We start from the raw sequence: 8,985 nt of genomic DNA, 5'->3' as shown, positions 1-8,985 counted from the left end.
GGCGTTACGGGTCTTCGAATATTAATCCAGTGCCGTTGGAATGCATTATTCTCTTTTTATCCCTGGTACCGCGTTGTGCGTTATTTTTATTTTTAATAAACGTGACCGCCAGAGATTTGCTCACGAGCTATGATGCGGAGAGACATTTTCTTGATTAAAATCATCGATCTCGCTGGGATTACGAACACGTACTTCCGGAAATGAACGCGCGCGTATCCAGTATGCGCGAGTCTAAACGCGTCCTACACGCGTATTTACCTACATTAATTAGCCTTGCGTATCGATTCGAATTGGATAGTCGAGTCACGCGACCGTACGAAAGATTCATTACGCGGGTCTTACGCGGTTGACGCGAAGCTCTGCGCGCATTCTTCGCTGTAAAGGGAACTGGTTTCGCGTTCGAGAACAATTAGAGTCGGCGGATTAATGGCAGATTATTTCGCAAGACGAGGCGAGGATAAAAGATTTTAATTGTTCGGGTTACATACGGATCGGTTGGTTCGCTTGTAGGAAACAGCAAGAACAAAGCGATTGCGGCGCGCGCTTTGAGGTGAAACGCGCGAGTCGCGAGCATTCATTAAAAACGATGAAAACGGTCGATTTACCGTTCGCTTGTTTTTAATACTTCTTTTGGCTGAGCGGAGAACACCTTTGCGGTCCGGTTTAATATTAATGCGAACGAAATTGAAATACTAATTAGTATTCAGTCGGGGAAGGTGCTTTCCGCGGTCGAGTTTCACCAAGTGACGGTCTCTTAAAACGAGACAGGGCACCGCGCCGTTCGAATGGAAAGGGTGAGAGCGCGAGGGCAAGTTTCGTGTCTGTCGTGTCTGAGGAAACTCAACACTCGCGGGAAATTACTCGTAAAATGGCTGAAGGGAAACGCGAGAATGTTCGTACGTTTTACGACTTCCGAGGATTCATCCGACAATGTCCGTAAACACGTCAGATCACCTTCTATCGGTCTTAGTTCAACGTGTAATCCGAAACGCGGCAAGACGTACGACGACGTGTGTATCGTTCTAAACGGGACGAGGAGAAGTTGACGCGCGGTGTCGCGTATGTTTACGCGCGCATCTATTCGTCCTACGGTTTTTCTCTCGGTTTACCCAAAAATTTCTATCTTTGTTCTACGCGTTTTACACGCTCGCTGCTTGTCGAGCGTTTCGTCGCGTTTACGGTAACCTCAAGCCGCTTAAACTCCGCTTAGCACCCCCGCGGTTGCGCCGAATCGTTTCGGACTCGTTTGCCCGAAAGTGTGTGATCGTTGGTCGCGATCGCTGATAAATAACGTTCCCTGCACTTTGTTACAGTTTGTCTGCGAGAGCGCCAAGTTTCTTTCGTCTCGTCGCCGTTCCAATCGAATATCGAGCTCGACGTTTCAAAGAAACTACTAAACCGATCGACTAACTCGCAACCACCCCTGTAGATGAGCAACGCGCCATTTAACAGGCAACCTATATACCGCTGTATATTCCGCACGCGCACACGTGAATCGAGCGTAGGCGTACAGACTGACACGCGTACACGTAGTGGACAGCGTGACACGTGTGGTGGCAAAGATAAGCCGGTGAAAATACGCGCAGTCACGTATTTTATGAAATGTACGTAAACGTTTGTCTTCTGTGTGCGCGGTTGGTATACACGCGCACACGCGAACATTACTATGAAAGTTTTAGCGGCATTAGTGCGTCGCGCGTACGATAAACGAATTTTCCGGCGAGATACACCGAAGAAACGGATGAACGATGCTCGACCTAACGGATGCTTCGTACGATAACCTACGTCTGTTTGGACAGGTTGGCAACTTGGACAGTCGTGACGTCTTAAAATTTGAAAGCGACTGGTCGCGTTGTTACCCTTCCGATTTATATACAAACGCAACTGGTCTGCTTTTTCGAAGCCGCGTACCTCTTCTCGCGCAACAACGAGCGAGTTAAATGCCACGACAGATTACGACGAGATGCTTTTTCGACGATAATCGCATTAACCGTTGGGTTTTACGCTCACGCGAGGATGCGTCGAACGCGGGGCTTTTTTTATACCAATGCTGGGTACAAAGGACGTCCTACATGGAAGGGAAAAGAAAATTCGAAGCTTCGTCGAACGTTATCGGTTCGTCTCTTCAAGTGGCGAGCTTAACAATGAAGCGGCGTTAAAGTTTGCAGATAGCTGGCCATAAGGTAAAACGATATCTATTACATCACAAATAGTTTCTGCGACTAAGTTTTAACTAGCTCTATACTTTCCGATATATACTATTACTTTATCACTGTTCGAGCATTTCTATCGACCGTTATTCCCCAAGTTCTGCCGGGGCTGCTGCTCCGATATAATTTGAACTCGGATATAATGCAGCCTCCGATATATTATCGACGATTACGAGCATTAAGCTCCGAGCTTTTAGATCGCGCCGGTTTTCCGAATCATTTCTTCGACGTTGAAAATGAAAAAAAAGGAGAAAAAAAAAACGGAAGAAAAGACAAAAGAGAGAAGAAAGGAGAAGAATAAGAGACGGAATGCAAGGTAATTCGAAAAAGGATAATAATAATCGAATGGAAACGTTTCTCCAGCGATTTTATTATCGCCGATGAGAATTGAAAAGCATCTGAACGAGTGGAACGTCTGCACAGGAGCGGCAAGCGTGTCGCGAGATTATTTAGCACACGATTGTTTGCACGACTAACGTAGAATATTGCCGACTGTGAAACGAGCTCGACTAATGACGCGCCTCAAAACGGTCGAAACATAACGTGATCTTTTTGCAAACATTAACATCGACAATCCGTTAACGCGGCGGGTGGACCGGGGACACCGGTCTTCTAAAATGGATGGCATCCAGATGTAAATTCTCCCCTGATGCATTGCGCCAAAGCATAATTCGATTTAGCCGAAATCCAAAACGGCTATTACATCTGGAAAATCCATGTAGCTGTACGAGTGCCGATGGAACGCGTGTCATTTCGCTAATTGTACCTAGTGGTTACTGTAAATTATTTAATTGGACAAATCTCATTTTACCGGTCGAACCGTGCGTGCGTGAATCCTGCTGATTCCTATGCGTTTTTCCCGCCACTCCTATTAACAACCGGTTTATGGTATAATTACACGATTGCGTTAAGTTCGTCGAACGCGGCAGCTTGTAGAATCGACCTAGAAAGCCGGCTTATGAGCTCTCTCGTTTCCGGACGTTCCTTGATTATAAAAAGAACGAACGAGCTATTTCAAACGAGCCAGGAATTTATTTTATTTACGATATCGCATGCTACCGTACCTGTAAAAGTTTGCTCGATTTGCATCCTGTATCGCTTTTCCCTCCGATCTACGTATATGCAAGGTGTTCTATTTTCATCGTTTAAAAACACGAATCTATTAAGTTCTCCATCCTTTACTCGTATTTATGCTTACGATACGTTCAACCGTACAGTAGTTCGCGTATTTAAGCGTACAACCTTTTCGTTTATCATTTTACAAGCAGCGAAGTGGAGAGACGAAATCGGAACACTTCGCGTGCCCAAAATTGAGAACGATCGAATTTCGTAACCGATAACCCCTCGTTCGAAATACGTTGTGCTTCTTCGATAATCGTTTAAAGTTAACGCGTATTTGGTGTCCGCGCGTGTATCGCCGTAAAATCGAACGGCGGATCGGTATCCCAACACCTTAAGGTGTATTCGTCGTTGCAAACTGTCGGCTCTGATCTGCGACCATTAGACCGATCGACTAAAGACGCTGCTGTATCGATTATTCTAACGATTATTAAGACAAAGATGTAGCAGCTGGTATACATAGCCAGACAAAATAAAAGAGTAAAAGATAACAGAACACACGCCACAGTGTCCACTTGCTAATCAGAAGTAATCGTTAGAACCCTGTTGCTTAATATAATATTATAATTTTATATTTAGAGGAATGTTTGATCAGTGAAATTTATTAAACGTTATCGCTTGTTGTCGAGACCGTCGAATATATTTAAAATAATGAATTAGTATAGTGTAGTATAGCGTATAAGTCGTAAAATAGGATCGCTAATGACTCGTTAATTAGATCGCTGATAATTCGTTGATAACTGATCGACAACTGACTGTAACTCCTCTAATAACTATTTATACCATTTACTATTAAGCATATTGTAACTTTTAGCCTAAATTTTCGATCGAGACATTTCACACTCTAATGAAGACACGCGAGATATGTTGCCCATAGCGTCGCATAAGCGACATTGCAACGCAGGATATTTCGTCCGTAGCGTTGCACAATCGGCGTTGTGGCAGCGAGATATTTCGTTCGTGATGTCGCATAAACGACGTACGTATCTCGAAGTAGCGAGGCATCCCGTTCGTGGTCACGAAACAATTAAATATCGTACATCGATGGAATCGCATTTCGAATTTTAATACACCGTCGATCAGTTCTTCGACAGGTAGTTAAAATGTACGATTTGCCGATTGCCTAAGAAGACGATAAGTACGCGGGTGACTTTCGCGCGTTAGTTGAATATTCCTTTGTTTCTACAAATCGGTTGGAGCGTGCACGTACGTACGAATGACATATACATACACGTGATCGCTGGTTTCCGCGAACGTGACAATTTCTGTTCGTGGTCGCGTTGTTAATGGCTTATTTGCCTGCGATAAACGTATCGATGGAATAAGAAGTTGTCGCGGTAGTCTCGACGTGTGCAGGAATTTTTCATAGGTCTAGCGACGTCTCGACGTCGGTAGGACGGTTTCTCCGCTTTTGTGGCGCCTTCTAAGTTCTAAACCCTTTTCATTTATCTTCGCCTAGCGCAGCTTAAGCAGCAATTTTGTTGCGCCCTTTGCATATAGTCGTTTCAGCTGCTCCGAGCAATCCCCTTAATGTATACTTTTTCTCACTGTCATAATTGAAGACCTGGAGTGTGGGGTCGAGCACTTTCCACGAATGTTCTTCGCTCGTAAATTTTCCACTCACGGGAGAACGCTCGACGAGAGGCCACGTGGCCATCGAATCCAGCGGCACATCGTGCATCGAATCCAGCCAGCTTTCGTAACGAAGCGGATCTCTTGTTCCTCGGAGATACTCCGTATCGTGAACGACACTCTGTTACAGTGCGTTACGCTCGAACGCGATTTGCTCTTTCACGGTTTCCCAGACACGGTTTGTCGATTATACTGCACGGTTTTTACTCTTTCCACGGTTTTTAAAAACCGGATTGTTTACCTTGGCGTAAAACATCTGGTGATTGGCAAATATGACGTTTGCCGCTCCTCTGAACGTATTCGGCCATGCAAGGTGTAGCGTCACAAACGAAACGGAAAAACCGACGGTGAACGCTTATTTTTCTGCTAATATTTGCTGGCCATTAACGGAATCCTGGCTTATACAAAATAAAAACAAAATAAATGTTATTTCGTACAAAATAAATGTTATTTCATAAGTTGGGGACGTGGAAAGTCAACTTCGCTCGGTCCACTGGAAAAATTCCACCCCAAGAGTTTTTGGTTATACGTTCGGTTCGCGATGGGGGGTGGGGGTTGGTAATCGAGATCACGGGAATCTTTCGAAATACGATTTCGAAAGAACGTATCGAAAGCGGAAGTGGGCGCAGGCGCGAACAATACAGTGTCGGTTGCTTCGATCCCCAGGCTCCTCCTCCCCATTACGGTTTTTTTCCTTCTTTGACATCGCGATCAACGTTTAGACTCTTTTCTCGTTTACGGGTCGTCAAGCGATCGAACGTCAGAAAGCGCGAAGCTTCGTGGACCGCGGAACGCTTTTCGACCAACGAGCGGCAAACTCGTGCCGCGATATCGTTTCGGTCTCGAACGATTTCTTCCGAAAATCCCGCTTTTCTCTCTCGCCCTTTATTTCCCCGTGGTCCATGCTGGCCGTTCACTCGCGCTCTACCTCCGCTTCCTGTTCTTCCCTCTTCGGCGACGACGTTCCGCGTGCATCAAAGCTACATAATAAATTGAATATTATATCCAAGGGTGGTGCGTGGTGTGGCGTGGACGGAGCGAGCGAAAGAAAGAGGAAGAGGCCGAGGAAAGAAAGAGCGAAAAGAGGGAAAGAGGAAAGTGGAAAGAGAGAAGAGGGAAGAGGAAAGAAGGGACAGGAGGTCCTGGACCTGCGCTATGCGAGGCAAGCGTTCCGTGACGGAGCGTTCCGACGCTCGACTCGCTCGACGGCTAGCTCGACGCTGTCAGTACACGCGTCTCGACGCCCGGGGATGCGTCCCTTGCCAGAAGCATAGCGTGACGCTTGGTTCAAAGGTTCGAGCTCGATCGGACGAACGCGTTTTACCTTTTCTCGTACACCAGTTAACAAGAAGTGTGTCGTATCGAAAAGAAAACAGATACATATCGATCATCCATCTATGACGCGCCGCGTACATTTACGAATATAATGCTACACCTTTCCCACGAGGTAATGTCAGAACGGCGACGTACATAAGTTTGGAACCAATTGGTTGACCAAGTTGCACGGCTATCGTTAAGCGCGTACAAATCGGTCGGGCCAATAAGGACGAACAAAAGTAGAACGTGAAACGCGAGTGTCCATCGATCGTCAGGATCGTTCGATAGATCACCGTTCGGGGCATTCGATTCGCAAATTCCCAGAGGATTTAGCAGCGTTCGGCTGGTGGTTACCAACGATCACATAGCGTTACGAGCGGTGATTTTCCGCCGGGGCCATACATCAACGTGATATTTTCCAACGGAATTCCCTGGTGAATTCCAAGTGAATTATAAGGATCATAGGTACGCGTGGACGGGCTTCTAGCTGGCCAGAATCGAACGGACGTCGATTAATTTTGCGATAACAATTTGCGAATATAACGGCACGATAATCCGAGCTGGGAAATTCAATTTTCGATATCGGAGAAAAAACTAACGACTACCGTCGATTCCGCGATGTATACCCGAAACGATCGGAAATCGTTGCCGCTCGGCCGATCAACGACGATCGACGGCCACGGGATCCCTCCTAGAGACGAGTAAAAACAACCGGCGATATTCGCATATGACGCGTTTTTATCGAACCGGTCACCGTAGATGGTCATAGCTAATGGCCTTGTCGTTGACTTTGATAAATTCGTCTCCCGAAGGAGATTCATTACGCGGTAATATCGGACGAGTATGAATTTTAATATTGTCCCGAACCTACTCTCGCGTCCGAGCGTTCAATTTGTTTAGCCGCCAAGAATTCGTCCGATTCGTCCGAGCAATCGTTACGTAGAAGACGAAATTACGTTTCGATATTTACTTGGAGCAGGTTTCATGGTCTTTTCGCGAGTAAGATTAATCGATTGGATATGTGCGCGCGAAAGCCAACTTGCCGTAACGATCTCTCGTTACAACGGTAACCGTTCGTCTTCGATGGAACGTCTGTTCGAAGGGAATGGTATAACGATCGTGAGACCCGAAACCCCAAGGACACGTTAATTTCGCGTCTAATCGGTTAATCCTGGATGAGGTAGGTACGATCGTAATCGTCGGTCGGCCAAGGCAGAGGCGAAGTCTTTCGCAAAAACGGATACTCACTGCTTTCAACGGCATCCTAGATAATTAATCTGTTTCTCCGCAGAATAGTCTCGTATTTGCATAGTTACGCGTATGCAAATGATATATGTACCTTTCTGACATCCTGTTCCAAAATTATTCTTCGGATTGCGAAGCGGCGAGAGTAAACGGTCGAGTCGAGTCGAGTCGAGTCGAGTCGATGCGATTCAACGATCGCGATCGCGCGAATAAATCTTCCCGAAAGCGTATAATCGCGTACACGGTGAAACTGTGTCGACGGTCGACACAGGATTTCACCGGGAAGACAGGTGGAGAAAGGAGGAAGGGAAAGAAATTAAATCCGCGCGACATTCGTTGAGATACGTTCTCGCAAGGAAAGGGAAACGTTCGTGGAATAAAATTTCCGGTCGTCCGACAACTTTTGCAGGAAAGTACGCGCGCCTCGGTCCTTTCCGTGAATCCGTGATTAAGAAACGATCGGTCTCGGCGCCGATCGATCGCGATAATACGCGTCCTTCTCTTTGATGCGAGTAATTAACGATCAACGAGGGTCCTCGATCCTCGATAAAGCTCGGTAATAAAAATTACAAGTTCGCATTTTCCTTGATTATACGATCGTACTTGCAGCGAGAGAACGGAGCAAAGTCGTTCGAGTTGCTTGGCCGTACGAAATTTAAGCCGCGCTTAACGCCGTTTCACCGTAATGAAGACAAAACGAGGATTCCCAATTTTTCGGGATTACTAAATTGCTAAAGAAAGACATCCCCCGGGGAACTCACGCGCCCGGGATAGCCATCGTCGAATCGAGATCAACTTATTTCCAGTACAATGCCAAGCGAGCCATTAAGGTTTTTTCCTTCCTTCGTATTCTTCGTGCGAGCAAGCGCTCGCAAAGACATTTCCGACCATTTCGCCGACGAGGCTTTTAAATCGATCATAACGTTTGCACGATTCTTTTCTCAACGGACTATGTTTGCGGACAAACAGCTCATCATGGTAAACACACGGAAGACGCTCGGAAATGGAATTTTGCTTCGAAAAGTGAAATCTCTTTCGCCCGGATCCTTGTATTATCAATCTGTTCGAAGAAGCTTTTAACGACGACGAAAATCGAATTTTCTTCTGCTTCGTGTACCTTCGTACAAACGTTCGATTCTATCAAGTGACTAGCTGGAATCGATGCTTGGAAATTAGTATCTCGCGGAATCATCGATAATACAGCGATATCATCGGCGTGCTTATCTCGTCCAATTAAAAATCGTTTCTCGCCGAATTAAAATCGTTTCTCGTCCATCGTCCGGTCTTCTACGCGACGTTTGTTAATTCCGCTAGGAAATCGTCGGATTCGCCGTCTCGTTGCTACGCATAGATTCAGACGCGCATTCTCGCGAAATACCGCGTGTAGAATTTTCCTTTGCCGCGGATATCCCCGAGGATCGGGAACGAAGGTCTCTGCTTGATTTTCATCGAACCGGCGGAT

At 46.2% G+C, this 8,985-nt stretch overlaps 1 protein-coding gene across 4 annotated transcripts in view; it reads left to right on the top strand.

The window, feature by feature from the left end:
- Positions 1 to 2,034: 2,034 nt before the first annotated feature.
- Positions 2,035 to 8,985, top strand: part of LOC100748943 (lachesin-like) — a 42,609-nt gene continuing 35,658 nt past the window's right edge. The window contains exon 1 of one of the 4 annotated variants that reach the window (XM_024371132.2): positions 2,035 to 2,183. The gene's annotated coding sequence lies outside the window, so the exon portion shown is untranslated. Of the gene's footprint in view, positions 2,184 to 6,169; positions 6,409 to 6,452; positions 6,744 to 8,985 lie in introns of those variants that run through there. The other 3 variants (XM_024371131.2, XM_012391700.3, XM_033323705.1) reach the window with 3 other exon arrangements.

The sequence above is a fragment of the Bombus impatiens genome, unplaced genomic scaffold (assembly GCF_000188095.3).
Source record: "Bombus impatiens unplaced genomic scaffold, BIMP_2.2 scf_1112, whole genome shotgun sequence".
NCBI lineage: Eukaryota > Metazoa > Arthropoda > Insecta > Hymenoptera > Apidae > Bombus > Bombus impatiens.
This window is presented reverse-complemented; position numbering and strand designations above follow the sequence as displayed.